Source organism: Mixophyes fleayi, chromosome 4 (assembly GCF_038048845.1).
Source record: "Mixophyes fleayi isolate aMixFle1 chromosome 4, aMixFle1.hap1, whole genome shotgun sequence".
NCBI classification, from domain to species: Eukaryota; Metazoa; Chordata; class Amphibia; order Anura; family Limnodynastidae; genus Mixophyes; species Mixophyes fleayi.
In genome coordinates, this window is record NC_134405.1 from 293,568,694 (window position 1) to 293,581,302 (window position 12,609).

The 12,609-nt window shown below is 39.4% G+C and overlaps 1 protein-coding gene across 4 annotated transcripts in view; it reads right to left on the reverse strand.

Annotated features, from left to right (window-relative positions):
• ACSL6 (acyl-CoA synthetase long chain family member 6) overlaps window positions 1-12,609 on the reverse strand; it is a 171,252-nt gene that overhangs the window by 102,170 nt on the left and 56,473 nt on the right. The window contains exon 1 of one of the 4 annotated variants that reach the window (XM_075209842.1): window positions 10,779-10,887. The exons of 2 other annotated variants lie outside the window; for them this stretch is intronic. The gene's annotated coding sequence lies outside the window, so the exon portion shown is untranslated. Of the gene's footprint in view, window positions 1-7,401; window positions 7,617-10,778; window positions 10,888-12,609 lie in introns of those variants that run through there. One more of the 4 variants, XM_075209841.1, reaches the window with a different exon arrangement.

The following is a 12,609-nucleotide window of genomic DNA, read 5'->3' on the forward strand; positions in this document are numbered from 1 at the left end:
ATCTACATCTGCTAAAATAAATTACTTTGTGCGTTAGAAACACAATACAATCGCCTATGCAATGCTTATTTGAAAACGATAGAATTACTTTAATACCATATATGTATAAATCCACCTGGAGCTGAGTTTTACAAATCTATTTTGCCAAAATAAATTCAACAAGTGTGACCTCATGAAATTTATTGTGGTCTTTGGCCAATTTTGAATTGTTCATTAAAATTTGAAAATAGTACATATATAAATAAAATAAATGCAAAATTCCACAATACTATTTATGAGAAGGACAAGCTAGATATAAATAAATAATATTTTTTTATCTATGTAAATTAATTATATAAGGGAAATGAACTACAAGGCAGTGAGAAAATGGGAGATGAATTACAGGGGAGATGGAGATTCTTGGAGTGTGTCCTATTGTCCCGCACAACTGGGACTTTCTCCTGACAGCAGGAACCGTTGGGAGTTATGTCACCTATTGTGCTGCACTGCAATTCAGGAAAGAACGAAGGTTGTGCCGCATGCAGTAGACAGGGGTGCACACTGCATTAGAAGGGAGAATTGAGCGGGTAGGAGGAGCACTAGTTAAGTGCTAGTCAGGCCCTCTGAATGGACTGGTCACACCACCCCATTCAAACATTTGCAAAATCCCCTCTAAAATTCCTCCATTTGCCTCTGCTACACACTGCTAACTGGTCATTTCACACAAGACGAATAGATACAGAAAACTGATATAATAACTAGATTGTAGGTAGAATTTGCTAGCGCTACATACATATTTACATAAGGTTAGTTTCATTCATAAGTAAAATAATAAGGAGAGACAGTGAATCCGTTCAAGCCCTGCCTAACCCCACCTTTTTAATGGATAAAATAAATATATAATAGGTATTATCCAACAAACCTGCATTGTTAGGATTTTTTAAAACCTGCAAGTATTGATTCTTTCACACTTGCTTACTCTCTCGGACGAGCAAGCAATCGTGGGGATGGAGGCGGGGCTAAATGACACGCTCTGCATCGTTAAGTCCCACCCCAATTGGGCAATGCAGCAAATCATTACCAGAGACGGGGCTACAGTGATGTGACAGCGTTACTATGTCCCCTCCCTCACTTGCCAGATGACTTTACATCCAGGATTTCCCAGAGGGAAAACAACAGAAGTTGACAAGAATTATTTGGATTACAATATGATAGAAATAAATTTTGACATCTATGGAGTAATTGAGTCATTAATCTGATTAGTATCTCCAAGCCAGTGAAGTATTTTACCCCACTGAGAACACTATAAAATAATTTCCATAAAATCATGTAGTTTCCTCTCTGAGACACAAATAAGAACATTACGTTTCCTTTCCAAATATTGCATAACTGTATTATTTTGTATTATATTACTTTTTGAGTAGATTTGTGTCTAATGCATGCTGCTTATTAAACTGATATATGTTTGACATGTGCTCTGTGCTCATCAAACCTTCAATCCACAAGAGAGTATTTTTTTGACACTGAAAAATGTATTTTAATTCTTTTTGATTCTGGGTACAGAACATGTTTGTTAGTGTGTGATACAGTAAACAAGGATTAGATTAACATTTACTTTGAGTTTAGTCTGTAACTGGTATAATCTTACCCATCTGAATACATCTGCTCTGGATGTAATCTTTTGTGTTAGTAACACCTAAATTAAAGGTATATGAAGCAGCAAACGACGTATACATTCTCCCAAAGCTCTTTACTAGAAAGAAGAATACAATGAAAATTGGCTGCATATGTCCCCCTTTAAATATCATCCTTTATCGCAATTATAAGGGATGATATTTTGCGGGCATTTCTTAAAAAATCATCCCATGGTTGTTAAAAGTAGGCATAATAAGAATCACAACATAATAACTTAGAAAGGCCAATGTTTTATTTTATACCCTAGAATCGTCTACAACAGACCAATTGAAGGCCTAATGAGTCAAACAGCCCTTTGACCCTTATCAACAAATTTTAAAATGAGGAAGTAATGTATCCACTGGACATATATCCAAACTTTTGCACATGTCATATTCGCTTACTTCTTTTTTCTAGTCTACATAAGGGAGTGGACCCTCTGTGGTTATGGTAATTGGTACTAGCTCCCAGTCTAATGGCTCTCTTGGTTTTCACCAGAGGTTGTGGACCACTATGGAGTCTTACCAGAAAGCTGCTAACAAATAAGCTAGGGACCAAATTACAACACTAGCAGAAGTACAAGACAAGCCAAAGGTCAGAGGCAGACAACAGATGAGAAGAAAGAAAACAAGGCACCGACAGGCTGAAATGTGATGGTGGTTTTACATTAAAACTTGCTGAGGTGTGTTCTGTTTATACCATGTATAGGTGGTGTCCACTTCTGTTCACTTTGATCAGACATACTTAAACCCTTGATACAGCAAGGGCTTTTGGGAGAGTGCCAGGTGCCCTTTGCATCCCTCTCTCTCAGACGCACTCAGGTACCCCACCTCCTCTCTTACCCTGTGGAGTTGTTAAGGCTGAGGCATGTATTTCAAAAGGCAATACAGTGAAATGATGTATATCAAAAGGCAATGCAATGTAAAAGGTTCTCACTATAAGACAGCATATCTTAAAGATACAGTCATTCACTCACATTTACAAAGTTAGAAGGTGTGTTGGATACATTGAGGGACGCAGATCTCACTGCTCCATGTGTGGTGCAGAGAATAGAAACCTTGGTTACACTACGTTAACTACAAGTATAGAGAGATGTAGTTGAAAGTGGCAATGATGACTAAAAGACAAATCAAGAGAGAACTTTCTTAGGAATACTGGGTTATTATAGATGGCTTATACACCACTTTGCCACTCAAGTTTCTTTTCTCACAGAGCTGTTAAAAGCAAAAGGCACCGGATTTTGTAAACTGGAATGAAGAGGCTGAGAAAGCTTTTATATGTCTAATGACAGATTGTGCAATTAACCTGTTTCAGTGGCTGCTAACCCACACATTTCTTTTTGCAGTTAGACACTTTGGTCCTGAGTCATTAAGGAAAGTAAGGCAAAAAAACAAAGTAAATGTTCTCCGGGACAAACCATGTTACAATGCAAGGGGTGCAAATTAGTTTATTATTTTGTACATAAGATAAATACTGGCTGTTTGCTCATCTAGCACACACATACTTGATAGCTTTATTTTGACACTGAAATTAAAAGTTGATCTAGGACATGTCCTACCCCAAATATAAATCTGTCCCCACATTTTAAATGTACCCCCCCTCCAATGCAACATGGTTTTGCCCCGGTGCAAAGTTACTCCTCTTTCAAGCTTTGCTCTCCTTAATGACCCAGGCCCTCCATATGTAGGCCTCTTTTCTTGGTTCATAGGGAAAAAAGCATTCAGCTCTATTCCTAAATTGGAAATTACTGCATACATAGAAGCAGGAAATTATAAAAAAACCAAAACCATCAGGTATTATGTGTAGGTAGATCTTTTACTCTCATCACAACTCACGCTTCCATCAACAAGTGATATATATGGCTGCCTCTAGTGTGGGTAGCTGGTAGGTCTGTTTTAAGATTGGTAGAAACAATAAAGCTAAAATAATTAGTGTACAGCAACCTACAATAGCAGTAATCAATCTACTGCAATACACAAATGAAACAGTCTGCTGACAATATATGCTGCAATATTGCAGCCAATAGCAGGCAACTGGCCTGATATCACATGGTGTATGGCTGGAAAACAACCACTATGGCTGATTAATGATCTTATTGAAATAAATGCTTGTAAATGTGCTTGCAAGATGACCACAGATGGCCTTTGTTGGCCTGTGTTTGCGTCATCAGTGAATCAAACTGGGAGCCCCATGAGCTACTGTGAGTTAAATACATAAAATAGTTATCTCCCTTTTCAAAATACTAAAGTGCTGCTGGTTCTCTCTCCTCCAAATGATATGCATACTGCAGCCACAGGCGTACACTGGTAATGGCATCAGGAGAGTCATTAAAAACAAATGGGATACTTGCCAACATTGGGAATCTCCCCTCCTATGAGTCATATGTTACATTTATACTTGTTACTGGTATTTTTCACAATGGAATCCAGCTGAAGCCTCACCGGTTCTGCTGGATTCCTCCTGGAGAAAGGGCTTGACTGCCGGTGAAAAGGGACATTACCTCACTGAAGAGGTCTACGCTCCCGGAGCCTGAGTCATTAAGGAAAGTAAGGCAAACAAAGGAGTAAATTTTCTCTGGGACAAACCATGTTACAATGCCAGGGGTGCACATTAGTTTATTATTTTGCACATAAGATAAATACTGGCTGTTTTTTCATCTAGCACACAAATACTTGATAGTTTTATTTTTACACTGAAATTTAAAATTGTTCTAGTACATGCCCTACCCCAATTATAAATCTGTTCCCACATTTTAAATTTACCTCCCCCTCTAATGCAAAATGGTTTTGCCCAGGTGCAAAATTAGTCCTTTTTTATGCTTTGCTCCCCTTAATAACTCAGGCCCCCAGAGCATGCCAGCATAGTAAACTGCTGCGCTACTTTATTATGCACCACTGCACACATTAAAGGCTACCACACTGGAGTCATAAATAGACCCCTTAGTCTGTGTGAGGATTTTATGTGTCACAGTTACTGGGATTATCCTTGTGAAATGCTGAATTTGAAAACATAATTATGTTACTTGTAACACCCTTTTCTAGGTCCCTGTAAAGGTGGTGTGTGTGTGTGTAGGTTGCAGATCTTGTCCACCTTCTCTCTTCCTGTTAGTGCCTCCACCTGAATTTTTAATCGTGGAGTTTGTTGGGAATATTCGGGGTGGTCACGAACAACAAGGGGAGATTCGGGGAACCCCCTGCCCACAATTTAAATAGGTGGTCAGTCACTTGTAAGCTGCAAATGTCACTCTGGCATATTCATTGATACAATAAATATTATATTGATGTGATTTCAGTAGTGTTCAGCTCCTCCTCTAACTACAGTGTCCCTCCCAGCTGCAAAGCATGCTGGGAGATGTAGTCTATCACTCTCTGTGGTGCATACTTAACCAATTTACAATAAAGTATTTACAAGGATTTGAAATAAGTTTTTTAAAGCATACTTCCAAGGGCTGGCTGGGCTGGGGGGCATCTGCCCCCCAGGCCAATTCCATAGAGGGCTATCTTGGGCTGGGTCACTGGACCACCTGCATTTTTTTTGCTTTAAAATAGGCTGCTGAGTCAAGTCTTGCCCCCCCCCCCCCCCGGGCTGAAATGTGCTTGCCCTCCCCTGCATACTTCTCACCAACACAAACATTCTATATTCAACAATCCATGTACTTGCAGAAGCATGCTCACTGTGCTCCTGATAAAACATTCTGTGACATCACCAGTCACGTGCGGGCTGGCAAATCTCAGCCCGGGGGGGGGGGGGCGCACGGGCAGCCGCATCACATAACACGCGATGCGGCCGCATCGCCTGTCATGTGATGCGGCCGCCTGGTCAGACTGTGATGTGATGTGGCCCAAACAGGGGTCAGACTGAGCGGCCCGGGGGATGCCCCCCTGCCCAGCCCGCCCCTGTCACCAGTACATTGACTCTGAATAATCACATGAGAATAGTGTCACAGAATCTTCTGCCCACACCAATTGCAAATTTAAAAATGCCTAAGACGTTTATGAGAGAATGGTAAGGGCACAGTTGGTTCATTCATGGTATGTGTGCTAATAACTGTGCATTGCAATTGGCTTTTACACAAACTCCACATCTCCATCCAACATAGTTGTCAATATTCTGGGGGGAGAGGGGGAGGGAACTACATAGTGTGTGTCATCTCCCTACTATCTACAGCCCCACTGGTCTTTTACAATGCTGCACTACTTGACCAGTAAAGAGAGCAAGCAAGAGGTATAATCCTGCAACATTTTACTATTGAAAGAACCCCATTTTGACCAGTGTGCTATGTAGCAACTTAACACTAGTAAATAGACCATACTTGCCTTCTCTCCCAGAATTTCCGGGAGCCTCCCGAATTTCCTCCCAGACTCCTGGAAGAGTAGGCAAACCTCCTGGATCCTGTAAAATGCCGAAATTCACGGCATTGCATAGCGGGGGGCAGCGCTTAATCGCGCAATTTAGCCCCACTAGCCGTTATTCAATACCTTGGATTTCTGTATTTTATGGTAGGGGTGGGGCTATAGTGACGTAATGACGTTGTCCAGCCCCCTCCTACCCTCTGTCACATGATCTGTACTCCGATTTCCTTGAGTACAGATTTAAAAAGTAGGCAAGTATGAAATAGACCCCACTGTTCAGTATACAGTTCTGCATCATTTCACCAGTAAAAAGGACCCCAACCTTAATTCCTTATCAGAGCCCTCTGGTGGCTGCACTTGTAAACCACGTTTTTGTTACATTATTCTTCTCCACTAAAGACACTGACAACCACGTAACATCTTGACTTACATTAGTGCAGACAAAAACAATCAGTGAACTGGTAAAAGACAAAACACGTTACAAAGATGCAACATATTTATAATTAAAGTCATGTTCTTTTCTTCTTTACAGCCACTATTCCGCCTGCTTTCACATGCTATCCATGAGAGATGAGGCTTATCTTTGTGAATGGTTGTCATACATTTATAATGACATTTGCACAACTGCACATAGATAATGACTATCAGAATTATTTGTGTCCAGTGCCTCATTGGGGGACAATCCTAAAAACTGGTGCAAAGTAAAATGGTAGTGTTGCCATTGCGTCCAATCAGACAATTGCTTTCATTTTCTAATCTGTACTAGAAATCTGGTTGCTATGCATCCCGGCAGCTTTTTTCCTTGGGCCAGTTTTAATGTGGCCCTCATTATTTCATGCAAGTTCTAATGCACACTCTTCACATTTATCAGGTAAGAATTGGATTCAACGCAAAGGGCTTAAAATCAGCCATACACAATAAATTACAAATAAAACATAATATATATTATTGAGGATTATTTTAATGTGGAATAAAATCAGGATGTTCTCATAGGTGTCCATGGGAAGTTATTACATAAGTATTTGTTGGGGTGGCGCAATAGAGGATCCTACCAAAGTAAATCTTAGAATTTATTGTTCCAATATGTTATTGGCAGCAACAATTTATCAAAACTCATATAACAATTACAATTTGTCCCTACTATCAACAGAGCGATACATGTCAGTGCATTCTGTGCACATACTTACATCTTCCAATAATTAACTATGTAGAATCGTGCTATTTCATATTTCAGTTACCTTTTATAATTATAAATACAACAGTCAACAATACAGTACTGCATTTTTCTGTCACCCATCAAACAAAACAAAAGCAAACAAAAATAGCCTGCAAGTGCCTTAAAACGGCATAAGCTAATAACAAAGAATGCTACAAATGAAAACAGTTAATAAAGTACCTTAGATGTATAAGTTTTCACCGCAGATTGTTGTAGGAATTCAGCAGCCTGTTTTAATATTACACATACAGGGGGCAAATCTAACCCATCCTCCACTGTCAGTGATGCTGCCTACAATGAACTATCAAGGGAGCTAATTAGAAGGGTGCTTATTTTCCTGTGTGTGTCCAGAGCTCATCTCGTTACAGAGTTATACTTCCTTGAAACACAGACAGGTTTCCTAAATCTTAAAGGGAAACTGTACATTAATCTGATCAGTCTGCTCCTCCCCTTCCCAGTCTGTAAACTGTCCAAATGAGTTAATCTTGGCTAATGTCAGCTTTGGCTGCCTTTGAGAAAACAGAAGCATCCAGGGAGGTAACTCTTACACTGCCTTGTGATATCAGAGCATACACAATCAATGTCTCTCAAACTTTTGATGATCAATACGCACTCAGAAAATAAGTTTAGCACATAAAAATTTAAAAGTCCAAGTAAAGGGTCTACTTTGAAAAAAATATTAAGGATATTCAGGAATGAAAACTGTCATTTTCTTATTTTGTCATTAAATCATGTTAAATGGGCAACACTTCAGCACATAACTAAAGAACAAGAAGGCAGTCAATCTATGGACTCGGTAGAGTCATTGTTATCTATTATTAGTTCTTTGCAGTAAACTGATTGTTGCTGGACGCACAGACTATGCCATTCTGGCACATTATTCATGAGGTAACCTGATTTATTATCTGTTACCTGAGGGAAATGGAACACATCTGCGCAATCCTGTGTCCATCCATTTATACATACTTTAATGCAAAATACCATGAACAGATTAATACAGCAAAATGATGCACACGTGCATGGCCCCTAGACTTTTATACTTCAAATTGTGAACATAGGTACCAAAAGTGGGACATTTAGAAATATACATACATACATACATACATACATACATACATACACAGTCCAGGCCAGCGCGTAGAGCACATCACATGACTATCACCTTTAATTGCAAGAAAGAAAATCGCCCAGTTCCAGTTCCTCCCATAGAATATGATAGGAAGCAATTAATGCACCCCATGACAGCACTAGTCACTTAGGAGTAGCAAGAGGATGAGTAATACAAGGACACAGGTCTATATATGTATTACATGGGTGTGTATGTGGACATGAGGTATGCAGAGTGCTGGAAAGGTGAGGCTGCTACACATACTGCATTCTAACCATTTACTGTACTGTATTCTCAAAGTATTTATTTATGGACTAAACTGTGTAATACATCATATATGTACTCATGTTATGTAAGTACAGTATGGAATAAAATATCCACTTGGCAGATCTAGCCCATTCATATATTATATATTATATTTCCTAAAGACCTGCAGGCAATATGTGAATTAGCTTTAATTAGTCATACACTGTCTCCCCTTCCCCTACAGAATCCTTTACAAGCTCCTCACCCTCACCTACAAGGCCTCTCCCACTCCACCACTCCATACATCTCCAACCGCCTCTCCATTCACCTTCCCCCCATTTCCCTGAGGTTGGCCAATGAGAGTCGCAACTCCTCCACTCTGATCACCTCCCCCTCCACTGGAATGACCTCCCATGATCTATACGACTGTCCCCTAATCTGTGCACCTTCAAATGGGCACTTAAAACTCACCTGTTTCTCAGTGCCTACCAGCAATCTGCATAACCATCTCCTCACCTCCCTCTTCCCGAAACCCTGTATGTGCTCCTCTTCCACGTGATCCCCTCGACTGAATCTCCATTGTGCCTGTAGTCTGTTTATCCTCCCTTTAGTATGTGAGTTCTTCCCTCCTGTCTCTTTACCATTTCTCCTCCTCCAACTCCAACCTCCACTGTACTAGCTATGCTTGGAGCTATTGCAGTCTTGGGGTATATTTACTAAACTGCGGTTTTGAAAAAGTGAAGATGTTGCTTATAATAACCAATCAGATTCTAGCTGTCATTTTCTAGACTGTACTAAAATGATAACTGGCATCTGATTCGTTGCTATAGGCAACATCTCTACTTTTTCAGATCCGCAGTTTAGCAAATATAACTCGTTTCTTATTCTGTACTGTTTTATCCTGTATGGTCGACTGTTTGTGTTCTGTATGGCGCTGCAGAAATCTTGTTGTGCTTTATAAATAAAGGATAATAATAATAATAATAATAATAATAATAATAATAATAATAATAATAATAATATTTCAGTCTATCCGTTTGCCTGAGCACAATGATGACTAATAATGTCAGTAAGATATCAATAATCCCAGTGTCATTGTTTTGTTTTTTATTGTTTCTACAAATCTCACAGTGACCAACTGAACAGAATATGACAGTTTGATTACGGATTGCTAAGTATATTTAGGAAGGAAGATTGCACATATATATTACACATTTGTTATGAATCATAGTATGTTTGCAAAATAGTGCAAAAATGCGAAAACTGTTTTGACAGTAAAGCAACAACATATTTTTTAATAGCTCTCAGCTTGCTGTGTGTGTATCAACAGTGAAATAAAGGCAGATTTGGGGGTAGATGTGCTAAAGCTTTTAACAAGTGAAAGTGGAGGTGTTGCCCACACAGCATCCAATCAGATTCTAGTTATCATTTTCTAGAAAGTACGAGATGAACGATAGTAAGAATATTATTGGTTGCTATTGGAACCACCTCCCCTTTTTCTTTTCAGAAGCTTTAGTAAATCCAGCCCTTGGTGTTCTATATTTAAAGTTTTCACCTAAGTGATCTTTTATCTAATGTGTTTATTAAATGTCTATTGTTTACAATGCCTATTTTCATCCTATTTAAGACCAATATAATATAGTTTGCTGTACACTGCTAGCAATGCTTTACCACAAAACAGGAAAATAAAATCAATCAATGTAAACAGCTTTCGTCCTAATACAAAATCTTCAACTGACAGCACTTTCTGTCCATCCCACTGTAAGTACCTAAAAATAGACAACAATCACACAGCAGAATGTATGAGAAAATCAATAAAAACAATACACGAATATAATTTATAATCCAAGATGGGCAGTCACTAGAATATAGATCAGTATATCTGTACCTTAGATATAGTTAGTAAAATGAGTTTCTACTGCCTGCAGTTGATGACAGACATAGCATCTATATAGATGTACGCATCTATTATAAGAGTAAATTGTGAACAAATGACAATTTAAAAACCACTGACACACAAATAGAAACGACCTATGAAATTTAGGGAACTGGTTATTGTATAAGTGATAAAACCAAAATTTTTAGGAACCTTAACTACTAAATTCCTGGAATAATATAGTGTGTAGGTTAGTCACTTAATCTAAGGAGCTGTTCCCACCTGCACACAAGACAGACGTGGTAGTAAATGGGTTAAATTGCTGACCTAATCTCCCAAGCGTTCCATTCTTCAGGCTCAATGGTCGAGAACTTTACTTCCTCGGTTGTGTATGATCAGGATGATGTGAATGGGGCATATGCAAATAGCCACTGCCAAAAAGGAACACCAGACTGGGATGTTATTGGCAATTCCCTGTGTCACACCACCCAAATCAGCCTCTCCGGTGAGAGGATTGTGCTGCCATACAAAGGACTAAGTGAAAAACTGAGCCTGGAAGGGGAGCTTCTCAGCTCACAAAGACTGGCAGTGTGAAACAAAACAAACCTTTCAGATGTAGAGAGAATTATCAGGGACCTTGGGCTGGGGTTACATTGGGAAGTTATATCAGTGCAACCCATCAGAAGTGTCACAGTCTGTGCAACGAGTGCAGTGTTTCCTGGTCTCTGATTGGCTGGAATGTATGTCATTGCCCAGCTAGACCAGCGTGCCTTAAAATCCCATGTACTGTATATTACTGGCCTTTGACTCTCATTCTTGCTGTATAAATAATAATACACCAAACTAAAAGGCTGAGTAAACAGATTATCTAAACAAATCATGTTTTTAATTGACAAATGTGTTTCACTCAGAAAGGGAACATTCTGTCTCTGCAGTTCATACCTGTGTTCTGCTCACAATGCTGATTTGTGGTTTCTGTTTTGGATTTGTAAAGAAATTCTGTTGAGAATAAGTTGGGCTTACATAAGTTTAAAAGTTGTATAGTTTCTCATATCTCTTTTACTTTTGTTGGCCACATTACAGTAACAGACATCATCTCTACTATGATGGAGGAGATTTTTTCCACACTGCGGAATGCGAATAGCTCATTAGAACTTTCTTCAACACTTTCTTTCCCCCGGGGGAAATTGTATTAATAAAAGGCAGCAGACAAGTAGTAAATAAGTAATCCTACTGACTGGCTCAGTGTGGTTCCTAATGTGTCAATCACCAGATTTACAGCATGACCTTCTGTGCATAGACCACAAATCTGCTGTTCATTGAAAATGCTTGCACATAACTAGCTGGCTAATTCAGGTACCTTATGAAAACTTATACATATTTCACAATACTGAAAATTCTATGTACACATACCAAAAAACTCTCGGTGGGGCAGGCCCAATATGAAGGGACTGTCCTGTCGATCAGGACATTAGACCACATTCCAGGACAGTTGGGAGCTGTGTCCCACTAACGGGATCTGCATGCTTCTGCCGCTGGTGTACACATGTTAGGGAAGGGGTTGGGGATGCGCCTGCACCGCATGTGACATGACCATGCCCATTTTCGTGTGCGCTCTGCTAAATGTCGGTGTACGCACAATGACTTGCACAGGTATTTAAAGAAATAACATTCCATCATGGCCAGTAAAATCACTGGATTGCCCTGGTTTCCTATCGTTATGGCTAGAAAGGCTTCAAGAAGATCTTGAAAGAAGGGAGACTGTTGGGGAACAGAAGCTCCAGCAACTAAGAAAACTCTAATGTGTCATAAGCAAAGATGTAAAGGTAATGTCAGCATGGAGCTCCCAGGGAAAAATATCAGCAAAGGATAACATTGGATGAAAGCACATATGCCAGGATTGTTATATCTGTGCATTCAGTGCAAGGGAAAACAGGTGATGAACTGCTGATCAGTTGACCCCAAAATTTTAACCTTTTAACCAGTTTTAAAAAAACAACTGTTAGATCACTCCACAAAGCAGGATATTGTAGTTGGGTTGCACTGCATAAATCACGCATCACATCTAATAATGCATGTTTCAGATCAAAGTAGTCCAAAGAACACAGGTAATGGACTACTAAGCAGATATTGTCATATGAATCATTGTTTTCTTGCC